This window comes from Euprymna scolopes, chromosome 46, assembly GCF_053919585.1.
Source record: "Euprymna scolopes isolate OS-2025 chromosome 46, ASM5391958v1, whole genome shotgun sequence".
Lineage (NCBI taxonomy): Eukaryota > Metazoa > Mollusca > Cephalopoda > Sepiida > Sepiolidae > Euprymna > Euprymna scolopes.
Window position 1 is genome coordinate 201,537,685 of NC_136527.1, and position 13,414 is coordinate 201,551,098.

A 13,414-nucleotide genomic window follows, 5' to 3' on the forward strand; every position below is an offset into this window, starting at 1 on the left:
TGAACTACCCTTAGTCTATACATGCATCGCCGACATCCTGATCGCAAACTCCACACAAGTAGAACACAGAGTCTCCCAATGTTTACAATCCTTTTGATTAAAAATCAATGCTGCAAATTCAGTGGCAGTTCTTCGAAAGTGCAAGCAATCCAGGATTTTCCCGTACCCACTTCATTGTGTCAACTTTGTTATTACATTCCAGTTGTGAACTACTACCGCCAGTTCATAGCCAACTGTTCACATCACCTGTCCAAACTCAGAGATTGACTCTCAGATGAAATCTCACATCTTTCCACGCATCCGAAAAACGCTCTGGTGAATTTCACAAAGACATTTTACCTTGATCCCGACCCGACAGGTAAGCTCTTTTTTTTCTACGGATGCTTTTTATGTAGCTGTTGGTGCCGTACTCAACCAGGTGGTAAATGGTCAAACAGGACCGCTGTCTTTCTTTTCTGTTAAGATGGGCACTATTCATCGAAAATAGAGCATTTTCGGTCCAGAACAAATCGCCATGTATTTAGCAGTAAAGTATTTTTGTTTTATGTTGGAAAGGAGACAGTTCACAATTTTCACCGACAACAAGCCACTGATGCAAAACTACAAAAGTTCACCGTCATATAAACTCTACCCCAGACAGCTTCTCTGTACCTGGCGTACGTTTCTCCCATGATCACCTGGACATTGTTGGACCACTGCGACCTTCTGATGGTCATCGCTAAATAGTCACCATGGTAGACTGTTTTACATGTTGGTCAGTAGTAATTTCTTTGTAGCCCGCGCATTTGTAGAGAAATAGATCTCTAATTTTGGTTTACTCACCAATGGTACCACTGACAGATGTTCCCAGTTTACATCACAAACCTTCCAAGACCTTTGCCAATCTTTCAAAATTCATCACATAGCAACAATCGCCTATCATCCTTCTGCTAACGGGATGGTAGAGAGCTTTCATTATCGACTCACAGCTGCATTAACAACTCAGACCAAACTGCAGTGAAACAAACACGTCCCGCTCATACTTTTTTCCATTTTTCTTTCCTTTTAGTTCCAGCAATCGTGGCGGGTTATTATAGTGAATTGCTAAAACGCTCAACGTGTTTTGTGTGTATCTCGAACAATCAGACACAAAGCTATGCACAGTAGCACACACACACACACACACGTTGAATATTAATCTTCATTTTATTTTTACAATTTTTAATGATTTTGTTATGGTTTGTAAAAATAGATGAAAACATTTTTTGATGAGAAAAAATGACACTTAATATTTATCACTCTATCTGTATAAAAGCCAAGTACGTCCAAGGATGGAGTACTGCTGCCACATCTGGGTAGGAGCTGCTAAAAACAGCCTATCCTGCATTGACAGAGTACAAAATAGACTTCGTGGTTTATTGGGGGATGCCCTTTTCTCTTCCCTGCAACCTCTCTCCCACAGAAGAGACGTTGCAAGCCTGTCTTTTTTATCGTTATTTCCATGGCAAGTGCTCGTCTGAGCTCCAATCCCTCGTCTTCCTAGCCAATCTTTCACAAGAAACACTCGTCTGGTTGAAACTACTGTCAATAATTTTCCCCACTCTTTATCTGTGCCTAAATCCAAACGTAGATTCCACGAGCAAAGCTTCTTTCTTTGAACTGCACGCCAGTGGATCTCTCTGCCGCTTACCTGTTTCCCACCTGACTACAACTTGGACGTCTTCAAATCCAACATAAACAAATTCCTGACAAACCGCCCCCCTTAAGTAAGACACTCTATCAAATCTCCAATACTAATGATTACTACGGTATTATCTCATTGACCACTGTACACGCAATAACCCTTATCCCTGAGTGGCCTTCGGGCCTTGATAAGTGGTGACCTCCCTGTAAAAAATGTGGCAAAGTGAAAAGCAATTTATTTTACTTTCAATCTTTATATTCATGTTCTTTTTGTAAATCAACGATCTGATGCCTATCTGGCATCAATTGAAATGAACCGCTCTCGTTTTGGGGAGGCTTCATGTTTTGACAAGCTTCTGTGTTTGCCCTTTACTCCTGATCTGTAATTGAACGCATATATCAAATCCATTGCCAAGGTCGTGGGAAAAAGGTGGGATCCTTCTACCGCTCCAGTAGATCTCTCATTTCTGCTGCAATTCTCTACCTATATAAAAGCCAGGTACATCCAATGATGGAGTACTGTTGCCACATCTCGGCAGGAGCTGCCAGAAGCAGCTTATCATGCCTTGACAGAGTTCAAAATAGACCTCGTAGCTTAGTAGATGCCCTTTTCTTCTTCCCTGCAACCTCTTTCCCCACAGAAGAGACGTTACGAGCCTGTCTCTGCTTTATGGTTATTTTCATTGCAAGTGCTCATCTATGGCTCAAAATAACTCGTCTAGCCAAAACAACTATCAATGATTTCTAATCCCCAAAATACCTTTATTTTAGTGAGTCCAATCAAGAGATCTTTTCAGGATTCTAGCCATCCCTTTCAGTGCAATCGTTTGTATTTCACTTGCACTTGCTTCACCGGGTATGCTTGCTATGTACTTGTTAAGGTCAATATCATTAGGGACGCTTCTTCGACTTGAGTTTCTATTTGCTCCCTCTTCTCTCACATACATATGTTCGGCTTAATATCCTCGTTTTCTGGCATGTAGGAATTTCGTAGTCATAGTGGATGATGTATTATTATTTCACACTTTTCTTTCTGGTACATGTTTTTAAGACGTACAACTACATTGAATACTCAAGTTTTATGTTAGCTGATTCACACTCTCTACTTCTGTGTGGCAGAACCAGCAATTGTTGTGTTTGCTGAGTGAGTTCTCATGTGTCTAATTAAACTTGATTTGTCAGAACAAGAAAAATTACATACTTCACAAGAATGTGGCTTTTCACCGGTGTGAGTTCTCATATGTGTGGCTAACCTTGCTTTTTGAGAACAAGAATATTCACATATTTCACAAGTATATGGCTTTTCCCCAGTGTGAGTTCTCATATGGGTGACTAAGGCTGATTTTTGATAACTTGTATATCCACATATTTCACAAGAATATAGATTTTCACCTGTGTGAGTTCTCATATGTCTCATTAAAGATGTTTTGTCAGAACAAGAATATTTACACACTTCACAGGAATGTGGCTTTTCCCCAGTGTGAGTTCTTACATGTATTACTAACCTTGATTTTTGAAAACAAGAATATCCACACACTTCACAAGTATGTGACCTTTCCCCAGAGTGAGTTTTCATATGTCTTACTAAAAGAGATTTGTCAGAAAAAGAATATTTGCATACTTTACAAGTATGTGGCTTTTCACCAGTGTGAATTCTCATATGTGTGATTAATCCTGATTTTTGAGCACTTGAATATCCACATATTTCACAAGAATATGGCTTTTCACCTGTGTGAGTTCTCATATGTGTGATTAATCCTGATTTTTGAGCACTTGAATATCCACATATTTCACAAGAATATGGCTTTTCATCTGTGTGAGTTCTCATATGTGTGACTAATACTGATTTTTGAGCACTTGAATATCCACATATTTCACAAGAATATGGCTTTTCACCTGTGTGAGTTCTCATATGTTTCATTAAAGATGTTTTGTCAGAACAGGAATATTTACACACTTCGCAGGAGTGTGGCTTTTCTCCAGTGTGAGTCCTTACATGTCTTATTAACTTTGATTTGTGAGAACAAGCATATCCACACACTTCACAAGTATGTGGCTTTTCCCCAGTGTGAGTTCTCATGTTTCATTAACGTTGATTTTCTAGAACAAGAATAATCACACAGTTTACAACAATGTTGATTTTCCATCATGGAGATTTTAAATTTGTCATTAACGTTTATTAATTAAAATAAGAATATCGTCACACTTCACAAGAATCTGGAATTTCTCAAGTGTGAATTATATGTTTAACTAAATCTGATACATTTCCCATTGTCTGCCTCATCATATGTCTTAATAAATGATTTTTCATACATATTCTACACACATTTGGTTATATCTTTTTTATTTCAATTTTCTCATTTGTTCAAGCTGAAGATAAAATGGCCTAGCAGATGCGAACAAATTTACCCACAGTTTTATATATTACAACTGAGCGATCTTTGAAAATTGCTACCTCAAACGATTTAGCATTTCTACGAAATTCTTAGTTTTTCTATAGTTTCCAGAATTGTAGAAAATATTGTCTTTTTAAAGCCACATACTTTTCTTGAATTGAATAATAGCGTCCAATCAGGAACATCTGTAAAATTAAATGAAATTCAATGTTTTTAGTATTTACATTCAAATATTAGTATTGTGTCTGTTTATTGTTAATATTATGTGCTTGAACTCACCATATCTTGATTAATTTAATATTAGTATATTATTGGACGTTGCTTATGCATTTAATATTCTAATATTAGTATTTGTCTGTTTATTGTTATTAATATTATTGGATTATTCTTATAACTTCAATATATAATCTGTTTATTGTTGTAAATATTATTGGATTGAACTCACAATATCTAGATTAATTTGATCCAAAATAGTTAATTGAGACACGTTTCAAAAATAAGGCCAATCAATACATGTATTTCTGAAGATGTTGTTGAAAATATTTCTTGCGTTTCTTATGATTTATATCGTCGTGAAAGAGAAACATATTTATATTGCATTCAAATATGTCTGTTTATTGTTATGAATCTTGTTGGATTGGATACACGTCTGACTCATCAACCTAAACCTGATAGAAACAGTTTTGACAACTCAGTTTTTTTGTTTCCATTAACACTTGTTGTATAAAGACTATATCCACTTCACATAATAAATATAATACACTGGATTAGATAAACTTACCTAACAAGTATTTTAACCGAGAATATCCTAGACGTTTACAAAACTTACACTGAGTATCAAATGCACTGAGTATTTTGCCATACATAAGTGAGTGAAACTATCTTTACTATATTCGTTTTTAAGGTTCAACAAGAGTCTCAAATCTCATAGGTCCGAACTTTGGAATTCACTCCCTGTTTTATGTTTAAAATTTTAATATTTCAGCTACGTTAATATAACGGTAAGAACACGTTTTTAGTTTACAGTTGTGGGGTACAAACCACCCCTTTTTTCAGAACTAAGTGGAATCAACCAGTCCTATGAATAACACTGGTTTCAGAGACTAAAAGGAGACATTCATACCATGTTTAACCGCATGCTACGACATGTGCATTGGATTCGATAAACCTACCTACCAATTTTGTATATGCTACTATTTTGTGTGTGCTTTGTAAAGGTGTTGCAAGAGATGTTGCATCGATAGTGCAAGACGGTTTAATCAACACGCTTAATATGCAACAAAAACTCATAACCCATGTTGTCATTAATTATCATCTTTGCTATTTTAAAGAACGCTATCTTCAGCCATTAAAATGACGTTGCTTATGAATTTAATATTCTAATATTAGTATTTGTCTGTTTATTGTTATTAATATTATGTGCTTGAACTCACCCTGAACTGATTAATTTAATATTATTTATATTATTGGGTTTTGCTTATGAATTTTATATTTTAATATTAGTATTTGTCTGTTTATTGTTATTAACATTATTGGATTATTCTTATAACTTATATCATCTGTTTATTGTTGTAAATATTATTGGATTGAACTCACAATATCTAGATTAAATTCATCCAAAAAATTGAGACAAAAAAAAGCAAATCAATACATGCATTTCTGAAGATATAGTTTTGTTGAAAATATTGCGTTTTTTATGATTTAAATCGCCGTGAAAGAGAAACATATATTTATATTGCATTCAAATATTTATATTATGTCTGTTTATTGTTATTAATATTATTGGATTATTCTTAGACCTTTAATAGATCATCTGTTTAATGTTGTAAATATTATTGGATTGAACTCACAATATCTAGATTAAATTCATCCAAAAAAATTGAGACACGTTTCAAAAATAAGGCAAATCAATACATAAGATACTGAAGTTATTGTTGAAAATATTTCTTGCGTGTTTTATGATTTAAATCAACGGAGCGATATTTTCAAATTTCTACATCAAAGGATTTAGTATTTCTACGAAATTTTTCTTAGTTTTTCTATAGTTTCCGGTATTGTATAAAATATTGTCTTTTTAAAGCCATATACTTTTCATTCAAATTTTTTTTTTACTTTTTGATCTATTATGGTATTTTTGTTTATTTGAACATGAATATCTATTCAACAAAAGTTTATTACCTTTAAGATGTCTTATGTTTTCAAATGTTTTTACAATTGAAGTCTAGGGTCCACTCAGGAACATCTGTAACATAAAATGAAATTCAATATTTTTAGTATTTACATTCAAATATTAGTATTGAGTCGCTTTATTGTCAATATTATTGGTTTGAACTCACCATATCTAGAATAATTTAATATTATTTATATTATTGGATCTTGCTTATAGATTTAATATTTTAATATTAGTACTTGTCTGTTTATTGTTAATATTATTGGATTTTTCTTATAAATTCAATACATAATCCGTTTGTTTATTGTTGTAAATATTTTCGAGTGAACTCACAATATCTAGATTAATTTGACCCAAAAAAGTTAATGGAGATACGTTTAAAAAATAAGAGCACTCAATACATGTGTTTCTGAAGATATAGTCTTGTTGAAAATATTTCGTTTTTTATGATTAAATACTCGTGAAAGAGAAACATATATTTATATTGCATTCAAATATTTATATTATGTCTGTTTATTGTTATTAATATTATTGGATTGAATACATGTCTGACTCATCAACCTTAATCTGATAGAAACAGTTTCGACAACTCAGTTTTTTGTTTGCATTAACACTCGTTGTATAAAGACTATTCCACTTCACATAATAATACACTTTGTAGTGTGCATTGGATTCGATAAACCTACCTAACAATTTTGTATGTGCTACTATTTTGTGTGTGCTTTGTAAACAGGTGTTGCCATGATATAATCTGTTTATTTTTGTCATTATCTGCTTTGCTGTTTTACAGAACACTTTATTCAACCATTAAATTCAGGTTATGCCACTAAGAATTGTATGCGTGTCACATATAATGTATTTAGAAAATGTTGAAATATTTTTGAATTACATTATGACAACACTTTTAAGGATATTTTAATAGTTAATTTTTAAAGAACAGTCAAAACTTTTTGCAAATTTTAGATAATTGTAAACTTGATATATTCTTGCGAGAGTAATAATTTCATGTTTGGAATTTTACAAATCTATATTAGACCAATGTTTTTGTTCATGTATTCATATGTCATATATATATATATATATATATATATATATATATATATATATATATTAAGAGAAAAGTTACTTTATAAAGTAATTGCAAATTGAAATTTAAAGGAGATTAGAACAATAGTCTAAAGAGCTGAGTGTATTTTAATGTAACAGTGAAATTATTAGTTTTATTAACATACAGGAAAGAAAAATGCTCGTTGTAATTTAGATATATAATAAGCTCGATAGGTAAATATCCTAGAGCTAATTCAATATTAACTAATGTTATATATATATATATATATATATATATATATATATATATATATATATACACGTTTTATTTTTTATTACTGTATCGTTCTGTTAAGTTACATTATTGTTTCAGCTACCCGGCCGTTTTTTTTTTGTTTTTTTTTTTGGCCGGTAATAAAAAATAAAATGCATATTTGCTCTACAACAGTATTGAGCACTTTCTTCGGGTTTTTATTAATTACCATTTCTACTATATATATATATATATATATATATATATATATATATATATATATATATTAAGAGAAAAGTTACTTTATAAAGTAATTGCAAATTGAAATTTATTAGAACAATTTAAATTGATTTTGTTAAATATAATGCGATCCTCATACTGTTAGATTTTGTTAAATATATATTTTCTTTGATTAAAATATAAATAAATTGTGTGAAACTGTTCATTAAATTAGGTAATTGATAATTAAGGTCATTGTAATAAATTGACACCCACGTTATTCAATATTTACGTATTCCATCCAGTATCATCGACTAATTGAGTTTCAGTCACAGTCAGTTATTATTTTTATGAAAATCTAGTTGCAATGGTTTTGCAATTTTTATGAAACGAAAACTGCGATTTACTAGATGTTTGTATTATTAAGATGTTGTTCAGTAAAATAAAGAAGTTGCCACGGCCTTCTTTTTCATATTTTAATCCTTGTTTTATTAAAAAGTTTTTTCTTAAAAAAAAAAAAAAACAATAATTTTGTATCGTCGCATTCAATCTCTTATTAAGTCATAAAAAATATAGAAACAACTATCATCGCCTTTTCATGTTTTGTTAAAAACTAAATGTTGGTATTATTAATATTATAAGATTTGTTACAGTAAAAAAGTCGCCTCAGCTTTAAAAGTTTCCTCCTTGATTTATAAGTTTCATTCTTGGTAGCTTTTAAAGGTTGAAGGCTAATTTTTTTTTTAATAATCTTGCCATAACATTTACATTTTAATTAAGAAAAAACAAGTTGGCGAACGTCTTTTTTAAAATATTTTCATCTAATGAAAACATCGTTGGTTTTCTCTTAATAGTTGTGTAAAGACTACATTTTGTTTTATTAACAAAAAAAAAAAAATGAAGAAGAAAATAACTTACCTTTCATTCCAAAAATCCAATACGAAAAAAAAAGCTGGATGAATTCGTTTTTTTTTCTTTTTGTTTTTTTTTTTTGTTTTTTAGGATTTCTTTAGTAAATTGAAACAACTTTTGTTTTGTGTGTTGAATTCATTAAGAAATAAAATATATGAAAATATAAACGAATCAAAATTAAAAGATAAAAAAAAACGATTTAAACGCGAAATTATTAAAAGAAACAAATCAACTGCTAAAGAACAAAGAACTTAAGGTCGTCGTAATAACACGGTGTCATCATTATTTTGTTCCTCGTGTAAAAATGTCTGTTAATTAGCTAAATGTTCGAAATGTTTTCCTACAAAATGTTTTACTAACAAGTTTAGATTAAAACTTGTCAATATTTGATACTTGTTGTGATTTATTTTTTTAAATTTCTCTTTTATATTTGTATTTCTTTAGTAAACGTATTCTTTTCATCTTTATTATCTTTATTAAAAATTAAAATATACAAGATATAAAAGCCAGATTTATTTTTTTAAGATTGAATATTTCATTATTATTTGGATTAGTCGAACTACAGTCAATATCCAAGATGAGAATAGTAGTCCAAATGGCAGTCAATGACAATATTATAAATTATTAAAGTTTTATCACGATATTACTTATTATTAAATGTTCAAATATTTTTTAAATATTTAGATATTTAAAAATATTTTTTAAATATTTTATTTCAAGTTTTACGATTGCTTTTATTACACACGACAAAGTTTCAGTTTTTTTATAAATATTTTTGTATAACTTGATTTGTAAATCTGAAAACTGCATTACTTCAGACAAAGTGTAGTATCTGTTCTTCAGATGCTGCACTTCCATTTCTTGTTCTCTTTCAGCGGAGGAGAAATCCTTCACGATTGAGACAATTTTTATTTTTGTACCTTTTCAATATTTAGATATTAAAAAATATTTTTTTAAATATTTAGATATTTAAAAATATTTTTAAATATTTTATTTCAAGTTTTACGATTGCTTTTATTACACACGACAAAGTTTCAGTTTTTTTATAAATATTTTTGTATAACTTGATTTGTAAATCTGTAATCTGAAAACTGCATTACTTCAGATTTTATTTTGTTTGTTTTTCTGTTAAGACGATAATACAATCCTAAAAATTGTTTCTTTCTTTTTTGTTAAATAAATGGTTATAAATATGTATATTTTGTTCGTTTAATTGATCTCTTATTACCTTTTGTTCTATTCAACAAAATTATTTTACATTTAAGATGTGTTATGTTTTCACCAATGTTTCACAAAATTCATTAAACGATGTAAATACTCATGTGACCCTTCTAGAGTTGTCGAACTTACTTTCGAGTTTGCCCGGCTTAACTGCAAGACTGCCAGATACATGGAACTGTAAAAATCATATTTATTTTTTAAGACTGAATATTTTATTATTATTTTCATTATTATTTGGATTAGTCGAATTACAATCAACATCCAAGATGAGAACAGTAGTCAATGAGACAGTAATTCAAATAATCCTCACATAAAAAATCGTGAAAATCGTGAAATTATTTAAAGAGACAATCAACTGCTAAAGAAAAATGAATTTAGGTCATCGTAAAACGGTGTAATTATTATTTCGTTCCTCGTGTAAAAGTATCCGTTCATTAGTTTAGTGTGTCGAATTAGTTTCCATATCGAGTTTGGATTATATTTGTTAATAGTTAAAGCTTGTTAGTATTTCTAAGTACATTTAACTATTCTGTGCCTTATTCATTAAAAATAAAATATATGAAAATATAAAAATCAGGTTTTGTAAGACTAAACGATTCATTATTATTTGGGTTAATCGAGCTACTGTTAACGTCCAAGATGAGAACAGTAGTCCGAATAATCCAAATAATTCCCATATAAATAATTGCAAAACTGAATATTTCACATTAACAATTAAAAAAAGGAAGGAATTGCAGACAATTAAAAAATTGATTTGAACCAAGAAAATACACTATAACCACGTGACTGCATTATGAAACTTGCAACTTATTCTTCACAATTCTGTTCTGGCCATGTGGAGCAGGAGCATATGACAAGATAGTCAACGCTTTGAAACGCTCCAATCCCTCGTCCTCCTCGCCAATCTTTCACGAAAAACACTCGTCTGGCTGAAACTACTGTCAATAATTTTCCCCACTCTCTATCTGTGCCTAAATCCAAACGTAGATTCCATGAGCAAAGCTTCTTTCTTAGAACTGCACGCCAGTGGAACTCTCTGCCGCTTGCTTGCCTGTTTCCCACCTGACTACAATTTGGACGTCTTCAAGTCCAACATAAACAAACTCCTGATAAACCGCCCCCTTAAGTAAGACACTCTATCAAAACTCTCAATACAAATGATTACTACAATACTATCTCATTGATTACTGTACACGCAATAACACTTATCCCTGAGTGGCCTTCGGGCCTTTATAAGTGGTGACCCCCATGTAAAAAAAAAACCCTATTACGGAAACTAAATAGAAATTAAGAGCAATAACTCTTCTCTAAATCTGAGTTATACAAGGGAAATAGTTACATCTTTCGTATTCAAATTGACAGTTAACTCATCTAAATATATAAAAAAAATATTTTTATTTATTTTATATGTTCTTATAATATTTTTATTTATTTTGTTTTTTCGTTAATGTAGAGGTAATTTGTTCAACGGTTTGCAGAGTTGTATAGATTTACTCTCTGTGACGCTTTAATAGATCTAAGCTTGCAGGTATGTCTGCAGGATCCATTAGTGTGTGATTCACTGGTCAGTTGTTTTATCCGTGCAGATGATGTTTGCTCCTCAGACCTCCTTCTCTGGCTAAGGTCTGCTAATGATCTCTTGTGACGTGTTGCAACTTGTTGTATCGAGTTTCTTTTAACTGGTTTGATGGAATATCAATTCCGTCTACAAATGTCACCAACTTCAGAATCAACTATGTATGATGACGCTGCAGAATGCGAAATAATTCCGGGCAACCGTAGCTTCCCCTTCGGGGCCTGGGCAACAAGTGTCAAGCAACGATCATATGTTGGGGCACATGAAAAATAAGCCTCGTGCCTAATTTGCTCGGTGGGGGCGCAAATAAATACCCATAGCTTCGTTTGAATCATGTTGACCATAAGACTTTTGCCCAGCATGTTGAGGTGGGTGCTGTCTGTTATACTACAGGTCGTAACAGTTATTTTATCTCCCCTAGTAATAATGCAATGTTGTTCTTGATTGCTCATCGTAAAGTTACTGCTTGGATTAATTTAGGAAAAATCTCTCCGGAAAACACGTACCTGGAAAACTCGTCCCTTTGTGCTAAGTAGGAAAACTAGTTCCTTATTGAATAAATATCCAAGATGAGAACAGTAGTCTGTCGCAGTTACAGATAACTATATTCTCTGGTGAATCAATGCCCCCTTTTAGTTCTTTGGCCACAGGCTGACCTATCAGCTAAAAGTATTGAGAGAACGTCATTCAATCAGAACCAGGCCTTCAGTCTTAGTTCTTTGACCACATAAATATTTCAAATTGTTAAACAGATTTTTGTTGTTCTTTTCTGTTGTGTTCTTTAAATATATTTATTTAGGAAGGTAAAACAATTACCTTCCCTAAAAAAAACTTCTGCTTACATTAAGCGATATTATCGGTGTCTACCGAACAAGTCCCTTTTAGTGATTACATGTTATTTGTACAAGTAAACGGCAAATCTGCTAAAAGTACTACCGTTTAAAATAATTTATATTGTAAAACATTTTTTTAAAAAGGTTTCTATTTTGTAAAATTATAATTTAAATTATAAAAATTCGATTCATATTGTTTAAAATTTTGAAAAGGTTTTGTTTAAAATAAATATAAAAAAATTTTTCTTTTCAAATAGTTTAAAATTAAAATATATCTCTGTATATATATTGTTTAAAATAATAAAAAAAACTTCTCTTTTAAAATAATTTAAAATTAAAAAATAATTCTGTATATATATTGTTTAAAATAAATAAAGTATTTTTTTTTTTAAATATAATTTATTTTCATGTCTAATTTAGGAACAAAAGGTTCTGCTTATTTAAAATTGTAAACTTCCGAAATACCGATGTCATTATTTATATATTCTTGGCAAAGTAACATAACGGTGATAACAGAGTTTCGTTCCTTTTATGTGATATAGAAATCAAGAGTATTTTGCCACCTAATCTCCAATCTTGCCTTTGTTTCCTATCAGGTTTAGATTACATTTGTCAATGTCTTGCCACAATTTATTAAGAAAAATTCTCTTATGTGTGTCCAATTCATTAATAAATGAAATATATGGAGATAAAAAAGGTTTATTTTGTAAGACTGAACATTTCATAATTATTTGGATTAGTTGAACTAAAGTAAACATCCAAGATAAGAATAATGTAATGTTGCAACCAAAGGGACATAACTCCCAAAAGAGTTACCTGCCCCTTAAATGAGAATGTATTATGTTCTATTTTTCCTCCTCCCCTCACACTATTTTGAGGGCATTGACAACATTTCAAACAGTGGTCAAAATAATTCAAATAATTTTCATCTAAAAAATTTCAAATCTAAACATTTCACTTAAACTGATTTTTTTTTACATAAACTGAATATTTCACATAAACTGAATATTTTATATAAACAACTTAATAATAAATAAATATATATATATAAACAACAATAATAATTTGATAATTTATTTTTTACAGACTTTTCTTATCATGTGCATAGGGTTTGTTTCGGCCGAA

The 13,414-nt window shown here is 30.6% G+C and overlaps 1 pseudogene; it reads right to left on the reverse strand.

Moving 5' to 3' along the window:
• Positions 1-1,166: 1,166 nt before the first annotated feature.
• LOC145270328 (uncharacterized) overlaps positions 1,167-13,414 on the reverse strand; it is a 16,563-nt pseudogene continuing 4,315 nt past the window's right edge.